The 23238-nt window shown below is 43.9% G+C and overlaps 1 protein-coding gene and 1 long non-coding RNA gene across 4 annotated transcripts in view; both read right to left on the bottom strand.

Moving 5' to 3' along the window:
• Nucleotides 1-23238, bottom strand: part of GALNT10 (polypeptide N-acetylgalactosaminyltransferase 10) — a 260526-nt gene that overhangs the window by 136392 nt on the left and 100896 nt on the right. The gene's annotated exons all lie outside the window — the stretch shown is intronic.
• Nucleotides 114-15988, bottom strand: LOC116662789. The gene is made up of 3 exons (XR_004318837.1): nt 13157-15988; nt 7998-8001; nt 114-125 (listed from the first exon to the last, which is right to left on the bottom strand). It is a non-coding gene; the product is annotated as an uncharacterized LOC116662789 (long non-coding RNA).

Here is a 23238-nt window from a genome sequence, read left to right as displayed (position 1 = left end):
TGTGAAGGGCCCCATTTCACTTTTTATGCTTTAAAAAATCACACGAGAAGGAGGCTGAGTGGGCGGGGAAGCCCGTCCATCTCCACGCCATGGAGGGCTTGTTCTCTAAAAACACGCTCTGTCCGCTGCCCTGACAGGGGACACTACCTGCATTGTCTTCTGCTCAATTCTTCCCTCTCTTGGTGTGTATTTTAGTTTCCTAAAGGGGGTCACGGAAGACCAGACCTGTGGCATTTACTGGGTCATTGTCTGAAATATGTCAGGGCTCGAAGAACACAAACATATAGACATATTAACTTCAGCTTCCTATGGACACATACAACAGACACACAGACACACCCACACACGTCCCTGGACTTGGAAAGCTCAAATGCAGCAACATCACCCAGAGAAGCCCATGACTCCATTGCTAAACCCCACACTATTCACTATCTACGTGCAGCCCCACCCTCATTTACAGGGTTTAGATATTTGTCCAGGCTACTGTTCCTCCAATCAAATCACTAGTGCAAGTTCACCTTCTCTCTCTCTCTCTTTGAGACACAGAGTGAGCAACATAAGCTGCTGCCAGCGGCTTAATCCCAACTGGCCACTTGATGTCCCAGGAGCTGTAATTTCACACGTGACCCTGGGCACGGTGCTTAATGACCAGACCTTAATTTCTTCCTCTGAAAAGGAGGGGAGCATAACAGCTGCCCAGGCTACTTCATCAGCAGCTGGAGGCTCAAAGGAGACTGCAGACATGAAAGCATTTTGCGACTATGAAGGGCCAGGCACGTGGAAGCTGTCAGCACCATCTTCTGAACTGGGTCACCCACGAAACCAGTGGTCTCACGCTGTTCAGCAGAGGATGTGGAAATCACTCTGCCCGTCAGCTTCTTGTCCGTAAAAAGTCTGCTGAGTCTGCGGGTCCAGGCCATCTCCGGCCTGGCCCTGCCCTTGTTCTTGGGCAGAATGAAGCTGAGCTTGGTCAGCTCTATAACTGGTTATCCAGTTCCACAACTAGACTGGAGCTCAATAAAAGTCTGGCATGAGGAATACACACTATGTTCCAACTTCAGGATTCACCATGGGAAATAGACAGATGAATGGATGAAGCCCAAAAGATATGAAACACAAGTTCTGTGAGGCAGTAGAGTTTCTGAAAGCTCCAGTTTTGAACCAGATTGTTGACAAGAGCACCCCAGATCAAGTGGAGGCATATATGGATGTGTCAAGTATGTTCTGAAAGTTAGGATCACTTGATCCCCTCCAGGAGTCTCAGCCAAGCCACCTGGATCTGGGGATCAATCTGGCCTTTGGCAGGAGAAAGAGTAGGATCGCTGGGCCTGATTTGGGACTTAGCATCTTCACGTTGGTCAGACGCTGGGGCTTTGTAGCTTCAGTGCCCAGACCCTTCTTCTTCCTTCAGACAAGGGCCCACCTTCACCTGGGTATCCTCCTTGGTATCTGCCCCACAGCCCAGTTCTCTCTGCCCTCTGCCAGTCCAGCCCTGACTCCCTAACCATGATCCCAGACTCTCTAACGCACAGGTCCTGTCTGCCTGGACTGTGTCAGGCTCCCCACCTCCTCAGCACCGTTCTCCCTCCACCAGCCTGCATCCACCACTGTCAGAGGCCTAGAGGTGGCCTGGCGTGGGCTGTGCAGCCTGTTGAGTTGCTGGTCCCGGCCACGTCCAGCTTGGCCCTGCCCCAGTTCTCACAGCGTCACATTTCTGTCCTGGATGCCGGGCGATTTTGGTGCCCTTCCCCCTCCATCCAGAGGAGGACGCACATCTGATGGACCACATGGCTCTGGCACATTACAGATCCTGCTCTCAGACCACCAAAGGGATCAATAGGCTTGCTAGCTGTTTTAAAATTATATATTCACAGAATCCAGTAAAAGAGCCAACACTGTTGGGATGAAGGGTAAAAGTTCCCGGAAAGGAACAATAATAGCTCACATTTATTGAGCTTAATAGTTTTTGAGCCCCTGCTTAAAAACCTTCAATGGCTTCTCATTTCTCTTATGATGAAACCAAACTCCTTAACAGCCTGACAAGGCTCTACGTGGCCTGGCCTCTGCCCACCTCTCCAGCCCATCCTACACACGCTCCCCTGGGTCTCAGAGCTCCAGTCAGTTTCCTAAGTTTCTCAAAGGCACCTCCCTTTTCCCTACTATGGGGCCCTTGCACCTGCTATTTCCTCAAGGACACAGGTCACACTCTGTTCCTACTCCACCAAGTTAATGTCACATTTCAGCTCAGATGCTGTTTCCTCCAGGGAGTCTTCCCGACTTCTCAGTCTAGGCTTCTGGCAAACACAGCATGGTCCTACCCTTCAGAGCACTATGTTAGTAAGGAGACCTTCATTTAGGGTGATTATTTAACTAATGCGTATCTATAAGCTCCAGAAGGGCAGGGGCAGCGTCTGTTCTGTTTTACCATAACACCTGGCTTGCTAACACCTAGCACAGTAGCAGACACACCGAGGTGCTCAATAAATGTTAGTGGGATAAACAGAATGAGTGCACAGATGGTGGGTGCATACTACGTGCTGGTCTCCGGAATAATTCCCTCTCAATGCTTCATCTCGTTTTATCCCCAAGAGGTGGGTGCACTTATTAGCTCCCATTTGCAGACAGTAGCTAGGATTTTAAAAGGGTTTAGTAACTTGCCTGAGGCCAAAGATGTAGCAAGTGGTAAGCCCAGGTCTGTCTGACTCCAAGGCTTGTACTGTACTATTTGCTCTGAACAATCTGATCCCCAGCTGGGCAGAGAGGACATCTCAAACATTTATTTGCTCTCTTTGTTCCAGAGTACAAACTCTGCCAGTGGGGTGAACACAGAGGGAGGGAGAGTTTTCTTCTCCCCACATGCCTGCATATGAGTTACAAAAAGATGAGAGCACCTCAAATTCTTTATATTTTCCCAAATGAATTTTAGCCAAGTTTCCTGGGAGCCTCTCAATAATTCCATCTCTCTCCTGACTTCCCTCTCCCCTCAGGATGCTCTTGAAACCTAGGCCAGAATGTAACTCGTGAGCAAGAAATAAATCTCTGTGGGGTTACTACACTGATGTTTCAGGGTTGACCTGTTATATCCCCTGACCCTACCAGTATGAATGCATGTCTAAAATCACACACCAGTATGGTTCCTTGAATAGATTTTCCTAGATGGAACTTAATAGTCTTTTACCACCTTTATGAACTTAAGGATGTCCTAAATTGCTACTGGAATGTGCAAGCTGTTGGTCCAAACTTTTCTGCTCTATTGTCTCTTCCCCTGAGATGCTGTCAGCTGGTACTCCCCAATTCTAATGTGATGTTTAGTCTGAAAGTGAAGCCATCTCTCCTGTAAGCAGTAAAGTGCTTGGACCTTGCTTGATGAATCTCTTCAGCCTCTCGAGGGTTGTAACCTTGTACGTGGGCTCGTAGGAGTCTGAGGCTCCAGAAGAGGGGTGGCCCTGTGACACTGTAGTGTTCAGTGGACTGCTACACCAATGGACGGTACTGTTCCCAGCATCTGAAATGCCTTGTGGGTGAACTCCCCAAGAGAAGGAAGCTGTTTCCTGGCAAGGTGCTTGGCTGACTTGGCTTTGGTGATGAAGTTTGCTAATTGCATTATTGCACGGCACGTACCATCTGACCTTGCTAATAACTGCTCAAGCTCCACACTGACTACAAAAGTCACCATGTTATACACAATTATTCGGCTCTGTGCAAAAAAAAATGTTAATTTCATGCTTTGTAAACACATCTCTTGTAAAAGACTAAGCTGTCTATAAAAATTGCTTTTGACATCCCTAAGATAATCTTCAGGGGAAAGAAACAGGGGGAAAAACAAAAGAAGCACATTCTCTTAATCAGTGGCTATAACCTTCTTTAACTTGAGAAAAAAAAATTTTTTTTAATGATAAAAGAGAGGTGTCGGCAGGAAGGTTCACCAAGGAGGCAGAGAAATACGCAAATCAATGAAGACTAACTTGTCAGGATGCTAAAATCCTGGCAGGTGCACTGTGCACTTTCAGTTAGGTAGAAGGAGTTTGAGAAGTCTGGGAAAGTCACATGCTGCAGTTGACTGACTTAGAATCTTAAAGGTAGAGGGCCCTTAGCAATGGTCTGGTCTGAACAACTCATTCTGCTGGTGAGGAAAAGGAGGCCCAGGGAGATGACATCCTGACAGGCTCCCACTGAGGTCAATGCTGGGGTCAAGAACCCAACCTCGGGCCCCTGACTGCCTGGTAGTGTGTGGTCCAGCATGACATGGCCTTAGGGCAGAGAGAAAAATCAAAAAAATTTTTTTTTAAGTTAAGGAGAATGACTCCAGTCATTCTCTTGCCCCGTGATTTCCTGCAGTGCTGTGTGTTCCCTGACATCCCCTCACTGGAACAAGTAACCTGCTGAAGAAGCAGACGGCACAGTTCAATTCAGGAAGCATTTCTTTGACAGCTACTAGCTGTGCTTCTCAAACAGTGACTTTATCATATATATTCATCTTGTATCTCAAATCTTACTTTCTATTCCATAATATGGATGTCTTCTTTTAACTTTATTTTCATATAAAATTACTGTGTTTCTGCCCGCTCTTCTCCAAAGAGTGTGAGTGAACCTGATGCTTCTGGAAGGTATGCCTTGTTTCATCAACACAAACTCGCTGTATATACATACACATACCCACACACAGGCAGAGATCCATTTAACTACATATTAGCACCTGCTAAGATCTACAGTGGACCAGGAGGCCAGGCAAAGGGCTCTCGGGGTATAGGGAAAGGGGACACTGATCACCATTTAGAGTAAGTTCTCCAGAATAATGTTTTTTTTAAAAATGACAGTCCTTAATTTTATTTCCTCTGATTGTAGATTATATGAAAATGAGAAAGGCACAGAGAAGAAAATTTAAACCCCCTATAGAAAACTGGGTAAAGGGTATATCGGATCTGTTTGTAATATTTTTTAGAACTGCATGCAAAATCTACCATTATCTCAAATTTAAAAAAATTAATTTTAAAAATCTTTCTTAATCCCTCCACCTAGTAGCAACCACTGTGAATAATTTTGTGGTTACCCTTTTTATCTTGTTTCAATGCGTGTGTCTGAAATCTGAAATCTGAAGACCTAATTGGAGGTCTGGAACCAGCTTTCTTCACCTATCATTGTGGCAAGAGAAATTTCCTGTTATTAAAAGTTTTTTGAAAGTGTTTTCAAAAGGTGTATTATATTCTAATACATGGATAAAATCATGTCCCCTGCTGCTGGGTGTTTAATTGCTTCCAATTTTACACTATTGAAAATATTTCATGTTATATATATTTTACTACAATAAAAAATAGTTTTTGGTTTCAATAAACATGCTATACATCTCACATTTCTGATTACCTCCTCGGGCTGGACTTCCACGGAAGAAAATTCCCAGATCATTTTTTTAAGTCTTGTTGAATGATAACAAAGTTCTTTCCTGTTAGGAATAGTGGGAGGTGGGCAACATTTTTTTTTTTTTTAAGAAATAAGGTTGAAAAATGTCTCAGTTAAAAAACTCCAGGAGACTGCAAAGTGCTTTATTGGTGATTTTCAAATGTAGGGCCATCTGGGAGCTGGGTATGAGGGTCCAGGAAACCCACAAACCCACCTGCCTGCACACTGGGGTGGGGGCCTCAAACAGCTGTCATGCTTTCCTCACATCTCAATGCAAAATGGTCTTTGAAGAGAGATGCACTAAACCAGGACATATGGGACTGTCTTCTGCAAAAGGAGGTTGTTCACTCTTCTCCTAGGAGGGTAATAACTTGGGAAATATGCATAAACCATTGCTGCTCGGATATAAACAGCATGAAATTATCCAAACTTGGAACCATTAAAGATGCACATTGTGAATTTAGAATCAAAACACTCTATAAATTCATAGCAAATCTGCACATTGAAAAAATCAGCCTGCAGACTGTAAAAGCAGTTGTTGTTTTAAAGGCTTTTTTTTCGCAAGGGCTCCCGACTATTTTTCGTGGATGGGCATGAGGCAGGAGAACGGTGGGCTGTGTTTGTGGAAGGCCTCGAAGACATCGGAAGAATGAGGCAGCACCAAGGTCCCTTCTGACATTCCCCATGACTGGTTTTACCATTTGTTCTGGAAGGGATGGGTCTAAAGACTGCCTGAGACCCTGCTGATTTTTTACATATTTGGGGAGTGGCACAAGAAACAAAAGACTTGACAAGATTCGGTACATCCCTCCCCTAAATTTAAATACTGCCAACGAGGGAAGAACATGGCAGGTTTAGAGAACTCACTGAGAACTCTTTCTCTTCAGAAATTATGCTTGCTGGGTATTTAGTGTTTCCCACAGAAAAAACTCTGCTCTGTCCCAGAATGAGATCACAGAGGGAGCTGTGATTAGAGGCCCCCTTGGCCATCTTTCTGGTCCACAGGAGGTCAGAAGAAAGCCTCCTTTTAAGACAGCCAACATGCAGGTCTGCAGAATTTGGCTGGGGGTTTCAGGCATTCCCTCCGAACAGCTGAGTGGGGGTCTGTACTGATCAGAAATAGAATTCATCTCCCCCAAGGAAGGCTGAAACCAGGGTCGGTTTAGCCTCATCTTGGACAGAGACTAGAGGGTCAAGGGGGGCAGCCAAAAGCCTTCTGACTTGCCTCTGCCCCTTGGAATTCTAACATTTCCACCTCCCTGTCTTTTAAAAATACTATTTGCCAACCTATCAGTTTGAACAATTTCAACAGAAAAGTTGTAAGAATTAGTGAAAAGAATACCAGTACAGTCTTCACTTAGGTTTACCAATTATTAATATTTTACCACATTTGCTCACCAAACTATCTACTCATTTTTGGCTGAATCATGTGAAAGTAAATTGCAGATGTCATGACGCCAGACCACTAAGTACTTCAGCAGGCATCTCTCAAGCCAGGGGACATTCTCCTACATAAGCACAAATCCACTGCCACATGGATGTAAAAATAAAGCCTGATCTAACGTACACTCCATATTTAAATTTCCCCACTATTCCCCCAAAATACTTTTTATTTATTTTTTAAATCGGCACATTCACATAATATACAATTCACCCTTTTAATATGCACAATTCAGTGGATTTTAGTTTTTTCACAAAGTTGGACAATCTTCACCACTAATTCTATAGTGATAAATTTGGGAGTTTGAGATTTACAAATGTTAGCCACTATATATAAAAACAGATTTTAAAAAAAGTTTCTTCTGTGTAGCACAGGGAACTATGTTCAATATCTTGTAATAACTTCTAATGAAAAAAAAAAAAAGAAAATGAATATATGTATGTATATGCATGACTGGGACATTGTGCTGCCCACCAGAAACTGACACATTGTAATTGAGTGTACTTCAATTAAAATTAAAAAGTTGGGCAATCTTCACCACCAATTCTAAATTGTTTTCATCACCCCCCCAAAAAAACTCTGTACTATCATCAGTCCCTCCCTATGTCTCCCTCCCTCCCAGCCCCTGGAAACCACTGTTTATGTCCCATCTCTATAGATTTCCCTATTGTGGACACTTCATATGAACAGAATCATTTAATATGTGACCTTTTGTGTCTGGCTTTCTTAGTTAGTATAATGCGCTACTTCATTCCTTTTTGCAGCTGAATGATATTCCATAGAATGAATGCACCAAACTTTGTATCTCCACTCATAATTTGACACACATGAGTTGTTACCACCTTTTGTCTACTATGAATAATGCTGCTATGAGCATTCATGTACAAGTCTGTGTGTGGACATATGTTTTCATTTCTCTTGGGTACACACCTAGGAGAGGAATTGCCAGGTCATGTGATAACTCAGTGTTTCACCTCTGGAGGAATTGCAAGTATTTTCCAAAGCAGCTGTACCTGTTAGTCTTACCAGCACCGAATAAAAGTTCTAATTTCTCTAATCCTCACCAATGCTTGTTATTGTCTGCCTCCAAACTGCTTATGGCTATCTTTTCCTCAAACCAGGGTCTGATCACGGATTCTGCACTGTATTGACTTCCTACATCTCTTTCATTTTCTTTCATCTGGACCAATTCTCCAACCTTCTTTTGCCTTTCCAGGTATTAACATTAAAAGAATAAAAACCAAGTCTAGTCCAGAAAAGGCACTCATCCCTGATTATGGTGGGTCCTGAAGTACCTTTCTCTTGCCTGTTGCACAGACAGCTTGGGACGCTGAGCATGCAGCCTACAGGGAGATGATCGCACCAGTCTGCTAAGGGTTCTGGCTGGAGCCCGGCTCAGTCCCAAGCAAGATGATCTCGTGCCTCTTAACTGGGAAAGATGTTTCTGAACATCTTAAAGGCTTCTGGTCAGCATCAACAGGGAGCTCAGGGGTAGGGCGGCAGGTTGGGCAGAGGTGGAGGAGAGTGTGTATGAAGGGGACTGGGGAATCTGGGCACCCGCCTCCACGTGGCCCTCCATGACGCCTGCGCAGCCGGGCTGTCTCAAGTCCTAGAGTTAACTGGGGCCGCTGAATTGCAGCGGGGGCTGGCACCGGAGAGGAACACCCACCAGCCCACCACAGTAATGAGCTCTGACATGCGGCACATCACAGACTAGCTAATTAAATACTCCACAGCTTCCCTAGCACCAACGAGGACTTGAAGCGCTGAGCCGAGGGGGACGGAATCAGGGAACCTGGGACCAGGTCTTGGCTTAGCCTCAGAATCCCTGCAGAGATGCTGGAAGGTAAATCCACCTCTCTGGGGCCCTCCCTAATCCATAATGTCGGGGAAAGGAACACACGGGAGGCGTCCTTAAAACAATACAGCTACAGTCTGTGCTGTCACGACGGTACCGGCAACTCCGGTGCACGAGCGCCTCACAATTCTGTAGCACCTCATGACTCTCACTTGTCCCCATACGGCATAGAAAGGGCTCGCATTATTCCCAGTTTGCAGAAGAAGCTCACAGATCTGGGGTTACCGCATTCATTCTTGGACAATAATCATGGTGGTCCACCATGCACCGGGTGCTGTATTAGGCCCTGGGGTTACAACAGCCAGCTAGACGGGGAGGAATTTTCCCTCTTGTGCCTTCAGCTGCGTGGGAAAGACAATTCAATAAGCAATAACAAAAGCTGAGCGCTGCTACACCAGGGTCCTGCGGAGTCCACACAAGGCCCCTAATCTGGGCTAGTGATGTGCCTCGGGTGTCGTTCACAGAGGGCATGACTCCGTGCCCGGGGCTCTTTCTGGTCCACAAAGGAGGAAGGAGACACATGCCCCAGGTCGTAGGAATCAAACTCTCACATGGGGCCTACTCGGCTGGGGGGAGGAGGGCAAAAGAATACTTCTTCCCTTGGTGCTGAACACAGAGCTGTGGGATGAGTGAACTCCAGTGCCCAAGGGCCTCATCTCCTAAAGACACAAGAAGTCAGGATTTTAAGTTTTGAGTAAACTTCCTGAGGTCCCTGACTTCACCAACAGCATGTGATGCTACTGGACCTACCAGGAGCCAGAGCCCTCTCCTTCCGGACCTCACTTTCCCAGGTCCCCAACTTGTGAGGTGAAGAGGTTGAATGAACGCTTGCTCTTTAGCGCAAATCTATGAGGAGCCGTGAAAAATGTCATCTCTTCCTTTCTCCATCAAAAGCCAGAGACAAAGCATAAGTCGGTGCGTTTCAGTGGTGTCCCGTAAAATGAAATTAACAGTGTCAGGAATCTTTATTGACCTCTGAAGTCAGATTCTTTAAGGCTGATCGGCTGGACACAGCTGCTTAATAATGGATCACCCCCTCTACCCCACTTCATACTCTTTAGCAGTTAATAGGGCCATCTCATAACTCATCCCATGAGAGAGAGAGGAGAGCGACCGGCTGGTGCCGACTTTGTGCGGAAGCTGGTTCATAAAGCAATATTTATATATTCCCTTTAACCTGACATTGCATAAGATCTATTACCAGTTAATTAAATTGTAACCGTTTTATACATTGGCTTCTGGTTGTGATCAGCATCTCAATGCACAGATCCACCAGGCCGCACCGACTTGCATGAAGAAGCTAAATAATATTCACTTAAAAGAGCATTAAATTGTGCAGAACCATCATGAGCAGTCAATAAAGTCTTCATGTTAAACAGAATTTAAGGAGATGGTATTTGCTACTTTCCTCCCTTGAGAAACATAGGCCTTTGGAAGTTATTTCCCACCCCTGAGTTCCCTGCGACTAGAGTGGCTCTGACAATTTTCGGATCTGTTGAAAAGGAATGATTATAAAAACTTTGTTAGAGGCATTTGCATTCGTCTAAAAGGGGGTTGTGTCCTGGATCCTGCCACTGTCACTAAAGGGAAAGAGACAGGAGACTAATTAAGTAACAAAGGCTCAGCCGAAACCTCCTTTCGGAGGCATAATCTCCTTTGCCAGGCGCGGGGCAGAAGACTGGCTGCACGCGCACTCCAGCCTCCCCGGCCTAATCCTCCCTCCCCAGCAAGAAGCCTTCCGACAGTGTCTGGAATAATAATGTAATTATGGACAGCTAAAACACCTCATCCATGAAGGGCAAGGATCCGGAGTCTTTCAAATATGGGAAGGAGAAGCAAAGGTTCAAAGGGTGACTCTTTTTAGTGCAGGGGTGGTTAGAACTGTCTCTCTCTCTATTTTTTTTTTCCACTAAACTATATACGTTTCTCAGAGGGAAAGTAACTGTTTTTGACCAAGGTATGACGGCTGATTAGGTCAAAGTGGCCTGTGAACTCACTCCAAACACAAACCACGAAGTCTTCAAGGAGCTTTCCCCACTGAAAAGATGATTTTTTGTTTGTTTCCTCCTTTCCTGTTTCTTCTTTGGGGCTAGATTATAAAGTCCTGTCTCTTCTGAAAGAAAAGATGCAGGATGAATGGGCAGAGACCGTGTTTTATGAATTTAACATTCTCCAGATTGAGCACAGTGACTGGTACACAGAGGCACTAAATAAATGTTTGCTGATACTTCATGTTGTTTAAGCTAAATCTAACTTTGCTCATTTCAATTTGCAAGAACACTATCTTACAGAATATTTTAAGTACAGGGGCTTATAGCAGGTGTACGTATTATAAAAACCAAAGTCAAAAACCACAGTCCAGAGCCATGATTTTCAAAGAGCATTTGCAGCTGCTTAGGGGTTCAACAGAGGAGGGGCCTCAGCGTTGTGTCAGGGAGGGACGGGGGAAGAGGCTGCTGGGCTGGTGCCCCACCCCATGTCCACATCACTAAAAACAAGTCCCTTCTACCTGTTTTCTATTCTACGTTTTCACGTTAAACATCCTTCGAAGAAAAATGTCCTACAACTGGACATGCACATGGTCTCAAAGTATCTCCCTACAAGTCACTTATTAATTGCAAAGGAGGGAAATAGTCACTTCTCCTAGAGAATCCTGGCCTACATGACCTAAACATCGCTGGAAATAAGCTATCCTGTACCTCCAACATGATGCACCGAGAAGAGCACGTCACTTCTGTGGTACTTTTGCTCAAGTGCATCAAACTAATCATGAGAAAACATCAGACAAACCCAAATTGGGGGACAGCCTACAAAATAATTGGCTACTCTTTTCAAAAGTGTCAAGGTCATGAAAACTGAAAAGACTGAGGAAACGCCACAGATTGGAGGAAACTAAGGAGATGTGACAGCTAAATGTAATGTGGGCTCCCGGAACTGAAAAAAGGACATTAGTTGGAAAAAAAATTGGCAAGACTCAGATAAAATCTAGAGATTGGTTAATATTGTTTCATGACCTAGATAATTGTACTATGGTTGTATAAGATGCTAACATTCGGGGAAGCTGGGTGAAAGGTACAAAGGATTATTTTTGCAACATTTTTGGGGGTAAATCTAAGATTACTTCAAAATAAAGAGTAAAATTTAAAAGGTTTCTGAACTAAATAAAGTTTTTTAAAAAAATCACCAACCAAGAGAAATATAATCGGACTTTTGTACTGGGCTTCAAATATGACAGAGGCAGGCCTTGCTGGTGGCCAACAATAATTCAACTGCATGATCAAAGCTGTGAGTTTTGAATAGTCATAAAAAGCCAGGCAACTGGTAGCCCCAGTCTCAAAGACTTCCCCAGTCTCTTCCCAGTATGAGTCAACAGTGGATAAGTCCCACAACCCTTGGATTTATTTCATAGAAAAATAACAGAACCCCTGTCCTGACAAATCTACTAATTTAGGTAAATGTGCGAATTTCAATGTTACTCATTTTTAAAAGCTTGACTGGTCTCTCCTGGCAATGCTCTATTATTCCCAAGACCAAATAGTGCTGGAGAACAGTTCAAGACAATACACACTGAAGGAAAAAAAAAAAAAAAGCACTGCAGCGTACAGACACATTAGAGGTCTGCTTCTCCCTAAAAACACACGGACATGAACAGTAGAAAGGGATGGGTGAGGAGGGAATGTGGAATCCAGCTAGCAATTGAACCAAACTCAGGTTTCATCTGAAAAATTCCTAAGGGTTTAGCATTCTATTCCACAATGTACTCATGTTTATGTTCATATAAATATTAATGATTATTCCCCACCCCCACTCCCCTTCTAAATCATGTTCAGAAAAGAAGGGTCATATTTATTCTGTGGATTCTCATACCTACAGGCACATACCCTCTACTTCTGGAAGCATGCAGCAAAACAGCTTAGAAAATGTTTATGTTTACTGTATCAGCATCTTTTATTAGTACAAAGAAGTGTTTTAAAATATATATATACACACTTTTTTTTTTACAGATTTAAATCTTAAAAGCACACACATATCTGCAAAATCCACTCATCCAGAAAAACCTCACTCTCTAATGATGCCAGATAAATGAAGCATTGCTCTGCTAGGAAGTTGTGTTAAGACCCTAGGAAATCTATGTTGTACATATATTAGTTATGCATGGAAAAATAAAACTTGCCCGTTCTTTTTCTATTATGGAAAGTGTGGGTTTGGCGAATGTCCCAATGGTCCTTTTATTTTTTAAAGAGAATATCTGAACTGTTCACAACAGATTACCTGTTTTTGAAGTGCTGTGAAAATTCTGTTTTCAGCCCTTTTTTCTTAGAAAGCCAGGATTCTTGTTAAGAGTGTTTTCTGGTCCTCAGGACACTTAATGAACATTAAAATATCTGCTGTTTCAAATATAAAAGCAGGCAACTGCCTTCCCAAAAGTCTTCATTCCTTTGCTTTTCTGGAACCTACACCCTTATCTTAAGGAACCAGCCTTCTCCCACTGCCGCTGCATGAGGTATAGGAGGCTGGCCTCTCCCTCAGTTCCATGAGTGAAGACTTGACCCTTTGCCAGAGTATGGTATCCTCCTGACCATAGTGAAAGCTTGACAGATAAGTCACAAACCAAAGTGGACACAAGAGGATGGCTCAGTGACTATGACTACAACCATCACGAAAGAGCCTTTCTCTTGCTGCTGGAGCTGCCAAGCTACAGGAAGGAAGCCCGGAGCTGCCTGAGGCCTCTGGCCACCAGGAGGGGGAGAGCCAGTCTGAGGAGAAGCAACCAGCACTAAGCACAGATTACTGAAGACATCTAAGCCCCAGGATTCAGCCATGCCTGAAGGCGGTGCATCCCCAGTCTTCTCAGTTACATAATCCAATAAATTCTCTTTTTTGCTTGTCAATTTGAGCAGAGTTTCTGTCACTTGCAACTGAAATAGTCCTAATACAAACATGCTTTTTTAAAAAAATTGAAAACTATTAGGAAGGCAGAGATAAAGTGAGCTTTTCTAACCTCTAAAATTCAACTTCAAGACCCAGGCTCAGGCAACTCCACTCAGATAAAAATAAAATCACAAGGGCCAGAAAGTATAAAGAAATTAATAGGACACTGATTTTGAAGTCAACAGACAGGATTCAAAAGTGAGTCTGTAACTGCCCAGATAAGAGTCCTTGGGCAATTGCTAAATCTCTCTGAGCCTCAGTTTCTACACATCCAAAATGGGAGTGATAACTTCACAGGGTTGGGATTAAAAAACCAAAGAGATAAGGGGTGAAATGGCAAAGCATTGCCCAATCATATAGGATCATTTCCTCTTCTGTGGTGCATGATAAGATGGGAGGGGATGATGTGAGCAGCTGGGTTTGGAGAGGCAGCTGTTGAAGCGCATGTGGAAGTGCTAACAGCAAAACCACCAGTGGTCGACTATGAAACAAGGTGGAAAACCAAGCCAGCTCATCCAAACAGCATGACAGTGTTTGAAGACGAATATGAGCATCAGATACTGATCACAGACCTCGTCACAAAACTTCTCTTTCATGACACTGTTTACTCCTAACAGATAAGAACACAAATACATTCAACCAATGGAACTCCTAGGGGTTTATCTGGGACTAGGCTGGCTCTTGTGACACACCAGGAAAACATTACTCATTTGGTGCTATGAAAGTTAAAAAAAAAAAAAAAAAAGAAATGGATTTTAAAAATGAAAATAGATTAAATAAAAAGAGACAAAATCATGAAAAAGGTCTCAAACTGGTGGTCTAAGGTCACCACCAACCTACAAGGGACCACACACAGTGCTTTTTAAAAACAAGACCTATGTTGACAACTACTAGAAATCCAGAAAGTTCTCTTAAAGATCCAAATATCCAGGTCCTCTTGAGTAACTGGAAGACCTGGCAACCCAGCTCTATGCTCATGTATGGCAGCCACTGACAGCAGCTAAGTCGCTGATGGATGTCCCACTAGATGGGGGGGCAGTTTTCTGCACTCCCCAACCTGCACCACTTTCTTGCATAGCTAGGCATCACTCACGCCAAGTGGCTTCCAGAATCCCTTTAGGAATGTGCATTTGTTACCCAGAGAAAGGAGTAGCTCTGAGACCTAGGAAGCCATCATCAGGCTCCTTCTCTGTCAACCTCCCTACTCCAGAGGCAAAGTTACAAAGGTTACTAAGAAATGAAGGCTTTAGTGGTGACGGATGCACAACTCAGTGACTATAATAAAATTCACTGAAGCATACACTTTAAGAGGGTGACCTGGATGGTATGGTATGGCATATATATTGAATTATATCCCAATAAACCTGTTATTAAAATGAAGAAGAAGAGAGGCTTCCTGTAGGAGTAAGCTCTTGCCCAGACTATGATACAGACAAGACCTAGCCTTGGTAACCTCCCAGCTTCCCTTTAATGGCCCTTTCCTGCCTCTGGAAAAGAAACCTGGTTTTTAGCCAGCAAGCGAAGTTGGCAAGTATGACAAGGTAGAAGACATACTGGATCTGTAGTCAGGAAGTCCTGCTTTGTCATTTCCTGGCTGTGTGGGTCAATTTGCCTCTCTGGGTCTCAGTGTCACTATCATAAAATAAGGATCATAATCCCTGACCTGCTTAGATCAAGAATAGTTTAGATCAACAGTAGAGGCAAGAGATGAGAAAGTACTCTTTGTAATTGTTACGGTTCACCCCAGGTGCAACAGATACAGGACAGGCCACCACATCTCCGCCCTATGCCCGTGGTAGATGTAGTCAATCAATCATGACACTCCTTACTGTAGCAAGCACTGCAGCTAATGGGCATCTCCCCTTCTGCCATGGTGGCAAAGCCCTGCTTCTGTTACCATATTTCCTTCACATAATTTAGGACTCTATCTTGGCAAGCCTGTGCCAATCTTGGTGGTCCTACTTTCCTTACAAGTATACAACCAATGGAGGGAGTCTGATGGGATTAGAGGCAGGGGTTGGGGAGGGTCTTCTCATTGATTCAAAGGTGACAGAGAGAAAATACTGTCTTCTCTGCTCCTGGCAGGAGCTCCTGAAGGAATCTTGTGTCTCTGAGGAAAAAAAAGAAAAAAAAAAAAAAAAAAAAAAAGAAACTAGACATGCTGAGGTTAATAGAAAAGAAAGATGGAAAGAACCAGGTCTCTGAGATCATCATTGAGCTTTTAAACTAACTAGCTCTGAAGTGGCCCTGACCCTGGACTCCTTATTATTTCAGTATATTAAACCTTCTCATTGTTTCAGTTATTTTGAATTGACTTTCTGTTGCTTGCAGCCCAAAGCACCCTAATTTGTAAACCCACAGAGCTGTGATGTGGTCTTAGACTCTTCTTAAATATCAGGCTTTACAATGTCATTATTAATTGCAAAGAGGTATTGATGCCAGTAAATAATTCCTGATTTAACGTTATCCCTTTTAGTAATTCATTATTAAAATCTGGGGACAAAAAGGGCTGCATAGAACAAAATACGTCCAGGTAAATATTTCTTCTGCCAACAGGAATAAATCTTCCGTGTGATCTCAGTATTTATGAGCATCTACTGTGTATGTAAGAGGCACCGGAGGAATTAAACTGATGAAGAGGAAAGATGCCAGTGGAGGTGGCATGGTCCTTTCAGCATCTCTGAATCCCCACAGAAGTGCACAGAGCAACTAGGTAACAAAACCCATAGAACAACAATCACAACCAAATTAGCTCACAAGGAATCCCCATGAACCCTAAAATACAAGTGGATGAGTGAGAACAAGCCACTATTAATCACCAGGCTTACATGTTATTGGCGTCTGTACAGGGGAATAAAAGGAAGCAATGGGAACAATGGCTGCTAGTCCTAGAGCGGACACTGAAACAGCCAACAGGCATCTGCTGGGAAAGCACAATGCACCAATGTGAGAACAGCAGCTAAAACTTGGAGAGCTTCTGCCCAACCCAGTAACAGAAAAGTACAGAAGGGCCTCAGTAAGCAGGTCTGATGGGGCTGGAGCAGCCTAGCCTCTGCGAACTCTTGAAGCAAATCTGCCCCAGGGCAGATAAAGACCTGCACTGAGGAGAAACTGCACCGTGAAGTTCCAATTGAGCAGGACAGGAACAATGGGGATGAAGGAAAGGGGAGTTTCACATAAAAATGGGAGAGGGAAACAGAGCCAGGAAATCTAAGAAAATCAGCCACCATGTTTTCTAACATTACATACCAAAAAGATTTTTTAAAAAGAGAAAGAAAGAGAGAGAAGGTAGGGAAGCTCTGTGAAGTTAGAAAAGCTTTACTAAACCTCACCTTATTCTAAAAGTTCAAGAAAACAAATTTCACCAAAAAAATTAACAATAGCAAAATATTGATGTCAAATCTCATGGAAAATCATTATTTTAAAAAAGACTGAGAAGCAGGATAGCATTCCTATGGGCAATGAAAGCATGCTTGAAAGACATGCTCATAAAACAGATCAAAACTCTAACTTACTATTTCAAAATTAGCTTAAAAGACATTAACCAAATGCACCAAAAAGAACAACATAAATTAGAAAGAATTAGAAATGAGGTAACAGACCCAGGAAAGAATTAGCAATGAAAGAAGAAATCATTTCAGAAATGAAGACTAAACTAGAAGAAACAAAGACCCAAAAGACACAACAGTCAATGCCTCAAATAGGTAAAAAGAAGAAAAATTTTAAATCAAGAAAAATGGAGGGGGGAAAAAAAAAACAGAATCAGGAGAAAAGTGACAGGTAGTGAAGACAGGCAAAAAAAAAGATCTAACAGACAGATAAGAGTTAAGAGGAGTCTCTGAAGACAAAAACCAAAACAAGGTAATAGCAAAAAGACTAAAAACTATAATTCAGGAAAAATTTCCTGAACTTTAAGAAAAAAAGAAGATTTGAAAGTAGATACTGAAAGAGCTCAGAATACTGATCCAGGACAACCAACACTGAGGCATAATCCAGTAAATTTGCTGGAAAGAGAGGAAGGAAAGAAGGAAGGGAGGGAGGAAGGGAGGGTACTTTGGGGTACCCAAGAAAAACAGGCAAGGTATTTACAAGGCAAAGGAAATTATATTATCACCAGACTTGCTGACAGTAACACTTATCTTTATGCCAGAAGAAACTGGAGTAACATATTCAAGATACTCAAGGAAAGAAAATGTGAACCAAGGATTTTATACCCAGCAAGACTGACTTACTAGTGTAAAGAAGGGCACAAATGTTATTAACATTTAAGAACTCAAGAAATACTGGTCTTGGTCCCAGGAGCCCTGCCTAAGGAATCTAATGGAAAACATGCTTCAGACAGCCAAACTGACTAGAGAGGTACCAACACACAGACTGACAGTGAACATTAAATACACAGCTACCTGCAGAACTGTGATTAAGTGAGAGTTAAGAGGGAAAGGGTAGTATAATCCAGATACAGGACAACTATAAAAACAATGGAGGGAGAATGAAGAGAGTATATATGAAAAAGATTTTTTAGTGTTTTGAATAATCATATTTTAGTAGTATTAGTATCATCGTTCTGATATTCCTGTATGTATAATATGGGATGATATAAAAGAGCCTAACTCTGCTACCTTTCGTATTATTGAAAAATCACAGTTTTTGGTGCAAAGAAAGAGATAACAGTTGTAAGAGAGAAAAAGAAAAAAAAAAACTCTAGAGCCTTGAATTTAAATTAAACATAGATTTACAACACCATGGGGTATTTTATCTTTAAGTGTAAATAAAATATAAACACAAATATATTTATAATCTCCCACCCCTGTCCAATGAAAAGATTAGGAGCAAGTCCAGCAGCAAAGAGCATCTCTAGTCCTCATATTGTGGTCTTAAAACACCATTCCCCACTAGAAGAAACCAAGGGGCTTCTTAGAGAAATGACTGATTCTAGGTCTAAGGGAGGAAACATGCCAGATGAATCCAGAATATGGTTATACAGTAAAGAGCAGGGAAGCTATCAAAGCATGACTCAAGATTCAACTTGAAGAGACCCCCCCCCCACACTGAATAAATGAAGAAGAAATGACAGAATCAGAATACCAAGTGACTTTATGTGCTTCCTGATGAAGAAGCATAGTGCCTATATTCTTGCCAGAGGGATCGACATCAGTCTGAGCAAGGCTATGGATCCAGCTGCCAATTTGCAGAAAATAAAGAAAATGGAGGACTATGCTAACTTGAACCATGAATGTGCAATCAGCAAAATCTAGACTGTTGGAAACTTGACAGGCTGGGCTTCTTGAATAGATAAATTATAAGTAAAAGAAAGAATTGGAAGGGAAACCTGCAGATTAAAATAGACTTTAAAAACATCACATTTTAAACAGGGTAACACTAAAATACTAGGAATTCACATTGGGGTGATAAACCTATTGTTTTAATGAAAGGCAGAGATTGCTATAAAAGTAAGGTTACTATTAGGGAGAGAGAGGGAATGACGACTGAATAGGGCTCAAGAGGGGGTTTCTGCAAGGACTGGCAATGTTCTATTTCCTGGCAGGTGGTCACCACAAGGGGATTCACCTTATAATAACTCATTAAGTTTGCAGTTGTTTTGTTGTGTGGTTTTCTGTATCTTGTATTTTATTTTGCAATAAAAAGATTGTTTTTAAAAGATAGGAAGAGAGGGAAAAGAGAAAGGCTCCACTTCTATATCTGTCCCTTGATACGTTTTGTGTTGAGACACAGAGATCATAGACAGGGTGTATTCCAGACACAGGACACAGCCTAAGCAAAGGCAACAAGGTAGAAATGAGATGAGTGACAAATTCTGGCAACAGCAAATGGTCCTGTTTGGCTGCCCAATGGCTCTACACAGAGAATAGTAGGAAATAAAACTAGAAAATGTTAAGTTGAGAAAATACTGTTTGGAAGTCTCACTGTGCCAGGACACACAATCTGTACTTAATGTCTTAGGCAGAAGAGAAAGGATAAATGTTTCTCTACAAGGATTGACCCCTGGATTGAGTCACTCCAGTGGTTATTTCTCACTCCAGCCCCTTCCTCCTTCCTCCTTCCTAACAGAACTCTCATTTTTGTCTCATTATCCATCCTGCAGGTTTTTGCATCTACAGGTGATAGCTGGAGCTACAGCAGCCATCTTGAGACAATGAGGAACTTTAACCTGGGGAGAACGTGTTGAGTATGGTAAAGCAGAAAGATGGCAGGAATATAAATTTCAGATGATGCTGCCAAGCCACCAAATTAATTAATTTCACAGTTGCCCTTATGCTAGGGTTCTTGTTATATGAGTTAATAAATCTCTATATCATTACTTGCAGCTGAAAGCAGCCAAAATTATAAAGAAGTGTTAAAAGGGAAATAATTTTTAAAAAACCCCACCTATATACTGATAGATATGACTCCAAGAAATGCCTTGAAACAGTCTCCATGCTCTTAGTGGTCCAGAGGACTCATTGGTTGCCCTGAACAATCCATCTCCTAGTATGACAGAAACACAGAAGGTTCCAGCAGCCAGCTTAAGTTTACCACTTAATCACACAAGTCTAGCTGGTGTCAAGCTCTTAAAGGAGTTGATCCCAGGGAACGGGAGAAAAATGAAAAGGAAATAAAACTGAACAGTTGCCTGCAGAGAACACCAGCAGCGCATGATTGATTTCCATGTAATCTCCATTTGTCTCCCTGGAATTTCTTCATCAGATCTCTGGCACAGGGTCACAGAGAGGCACGATGCTGCTCATGCCTGGAGTGTGGTCAGGAAAAAAAGTGTTCCTTTATATGCCCTTGAAGGTCAAAGAGACCAAGACGAGCATCCTGGGGGAGAGCAAGAGAGAAATTTTCCTTTCCTTGCAACAGTGGCAAAGCTCAGGCCACACGCTGCTGCAACCAAGGTGGAAGGTTAGCCTACTGGCTACCCTTTTAGTAGTTTCATCTCTTGAGCTGGTGAGCCCCTGAGATCTGGCAAGTTTGTGCCCATCCTGGCTGTTTTCAGTCCATTAACTGCTCAGGGCAGGGGTCTTGGCCCTGACAACAGCTGATATGAAGGATCCCTCCACTGATCCATCCATCCCCAAAACCACAGGGGGAAAACAAGTTATTCGAGGGATCCGGACTTGGGGTCACTGGTGATGGAGAAAGGTTAGAAAGGAGTAGAAGAGGATAGAAGGGCAGAGTGCACTGTACCCTGCGGTCATTTCAAAGTGCCATCCCTTTCACTGGTTTGATGCTCTTTGCTGTGGACTGAATGTTCTCTGGTATTAACACTGGAGTGTCTGTTTGCCTAGCGTCCCTGCCACTGGGGTGGAGCCCTCAGCTCAAAGGGAACAGAGAGAGCGCCTAGGACAGCGGTGCTTAAAGCACAGGCCCCACTAAGCAGCAACAGCATCCCTCAGAGAGCGGCTAGAAATGCAAATCCCCAGGCCCTACCAGCCAACTGAATCACACCTCTAGGAGTGGGTCCCAGAAATCTGTGTTTAAACAAGCCCTCCAGGTGATTTTCATGCACAGGAAGACTAGACCAATAACCTCATTATGCAGGCGGGAAAGGGCAGGGCCAGGGGCTTAAATTGACTTACTTAGGATCCTGTGGCTGGACAGCAGCAGAGGCTAACCTAGAAGCTGGGTCTGACTCCCAGGCTAGTGACCTTCCCACTGCATCAGAAAAGAAGGCAAAGCTATAACGCCGTAAAGCCACCTTGAGTGATTCCAAACCCATACTCAGCCATTTCCAGCGTTTCTGCATACCTCCCAGCACCGTATCTGGAGCCCTGAGCCTAAAACACTTCCATTTCCAGTATGGGACAATAAGACCAGAGCATCCTCTCCCCTCCTGGCTCCTCCATATGGCCGGTATTAGAGGAAGGTATCCACGGTCGCCCAGTGACTGAAGCCAGAAATCCCAACAACTGTGGCCCAGAATGCTTAAAGCAGGACTGCCTGGCTGCCAACCCCAGCTATGTGACTTGTCCCCTGTGTGTCACAGTGGGCAAATTTTCACCTTTCTGAGCCAGTTTCCCTAGCTGTAACCTGAAGACAGCGCATTTACAGGGATATTGCCTGCGGCGAGGATGAGAATGAGGTAACCCACGCTGGGTGCTAAGCACTGCTCCTGGCACAGAGCTAAGTGTCAGCTGGCACTGCTCTCCTTAGTGTCACTCTGTCCCTCTCCTCCCCGTGTCCCCCTAGTGACCGAGTCCTGCTGACTCCACCTCTTTGACTGTTCCCACCTCCGGGCTCTTCTCCTGGTCTTTGCATGTCCAACCCCACTGCCGTGGTGTGGCTCTGGTCCTCATTCTGTGCCCCTGCACCACCACACAAGTCTTCCAGCCAGTCTCCTAGCCTCCAGTCCCTCTTCTAGTCTGCCCCTCAGGCTTACAGCCCAGTGAGCTTTCTGGATTGCAGGCTGAGTTTCAGCTTCTGGGCAGAACCCATGAGGTCCCTGGTGATCAGCACCCCCATCTCTATCTTGCATCTAGGTTCCCCCAACTGACCCCATGCTCTAGACCTAGTTACATTTGGGACCACAAAAACTGTGGACTTCTCACACCACTGTGCTCTGCTCCCTCTGCTAAGAATGCCCGACCTCTGTCTGCCTGGCAAATCCACACTCATTTTTCCAGGCATAGCCCAGTCTTGTTCTCAGGCAGAGGTGACTGCCCCTGCTTTGTGCCTCTCTCACAGTACCTGTTTCACTTTACTGCACCTACATGTTTCCACATCTGCCACCCCTGCTGTCTGCTGGATTGTCACTCTATCCCAAGCACTCTCCCTGGCATAGAGAAGGCGTCCTAAATGTCTCTATTAAACGGATCAACACTGGACTCCCCCAATCTCACCAGCTGCAGCACTGCTGCCCTCTGGGCTCAGAGAACAAACCTGTGCTGGTGGTCCCCCGGAAAGCCTCTGAGGGGTTGGAATCCCATCTCTCGACAAAGCAGGCTAGAATGATTCTCAATACAAACGTGGCTGTGATGCGTAAAGCAGGCCATATGCATGGTATCTAACTATGTAATCCGTCCATCACTAGGCAGTCATTCAGTTTCCAGGATGGGCAAAGCTCCTCCTGGTTTTAAAAAAAAGAGCCTTCTCCCCACATCCAGGGTGCAATGTGGCAATGGAACTAAGAGCTTGCTGTTACAGCCCCGCAATGGGCTGGAGACGTGGCTTCTGGTTCCTGGCACTGCCACTTGCTTGCCGGGCAAGAGGCTTCCCCGTGTGGGCCTCCTCTGATCCTTGTCTGAACAAGGGCTATGTACCAGAAGCTCCCCAAGCACCTTTTAGAGCTCAGAGCTCGAACATTTCAGAAATTTAAGTGCCACTTATACAGAGAGAACAGGGACGATTCTTGCTTTCCACCCTCACTGCCTCCTGAGCACTCAGCAGTTCACCCAGGGGACAGATGGGAGACACCATATTCAGTGAACAAATGACTTGACACCTCCTGTTCTCACCCAGGTACTCTGACTGAGGACTGCATGCCAGCAGCACCTGAGTGCTCCTGGAGTCGGGCGTGCTTTCCTACATACACAACCTTCCCTCACTTTGAGATGTAACCCAAGGAGGCGATATTCCATAGTTAATAACACACAGCCTAGAATCAGACTCT

The sequence above is a fragment of the Camelus ferus genome, chromosome 3 (assembly GCF_009834535.1).
Source record: "Camelus ferus isolate YT-003-E chromosome 3, BCGSAC_Cfer_1.0, whole genome shotgun sequence".
Taxonomy (NCBI): domain Eukaryota; kingdom Metazoa; phylum Chordata; class Mammalia; order Artiodactyla; family Camelidae; genus Camelus; species Camelus ferus.
Note: the sequence above shows the minus strand (reverse complement) of the source record. Positions and strands in the feature narration are given on the sequence as shown.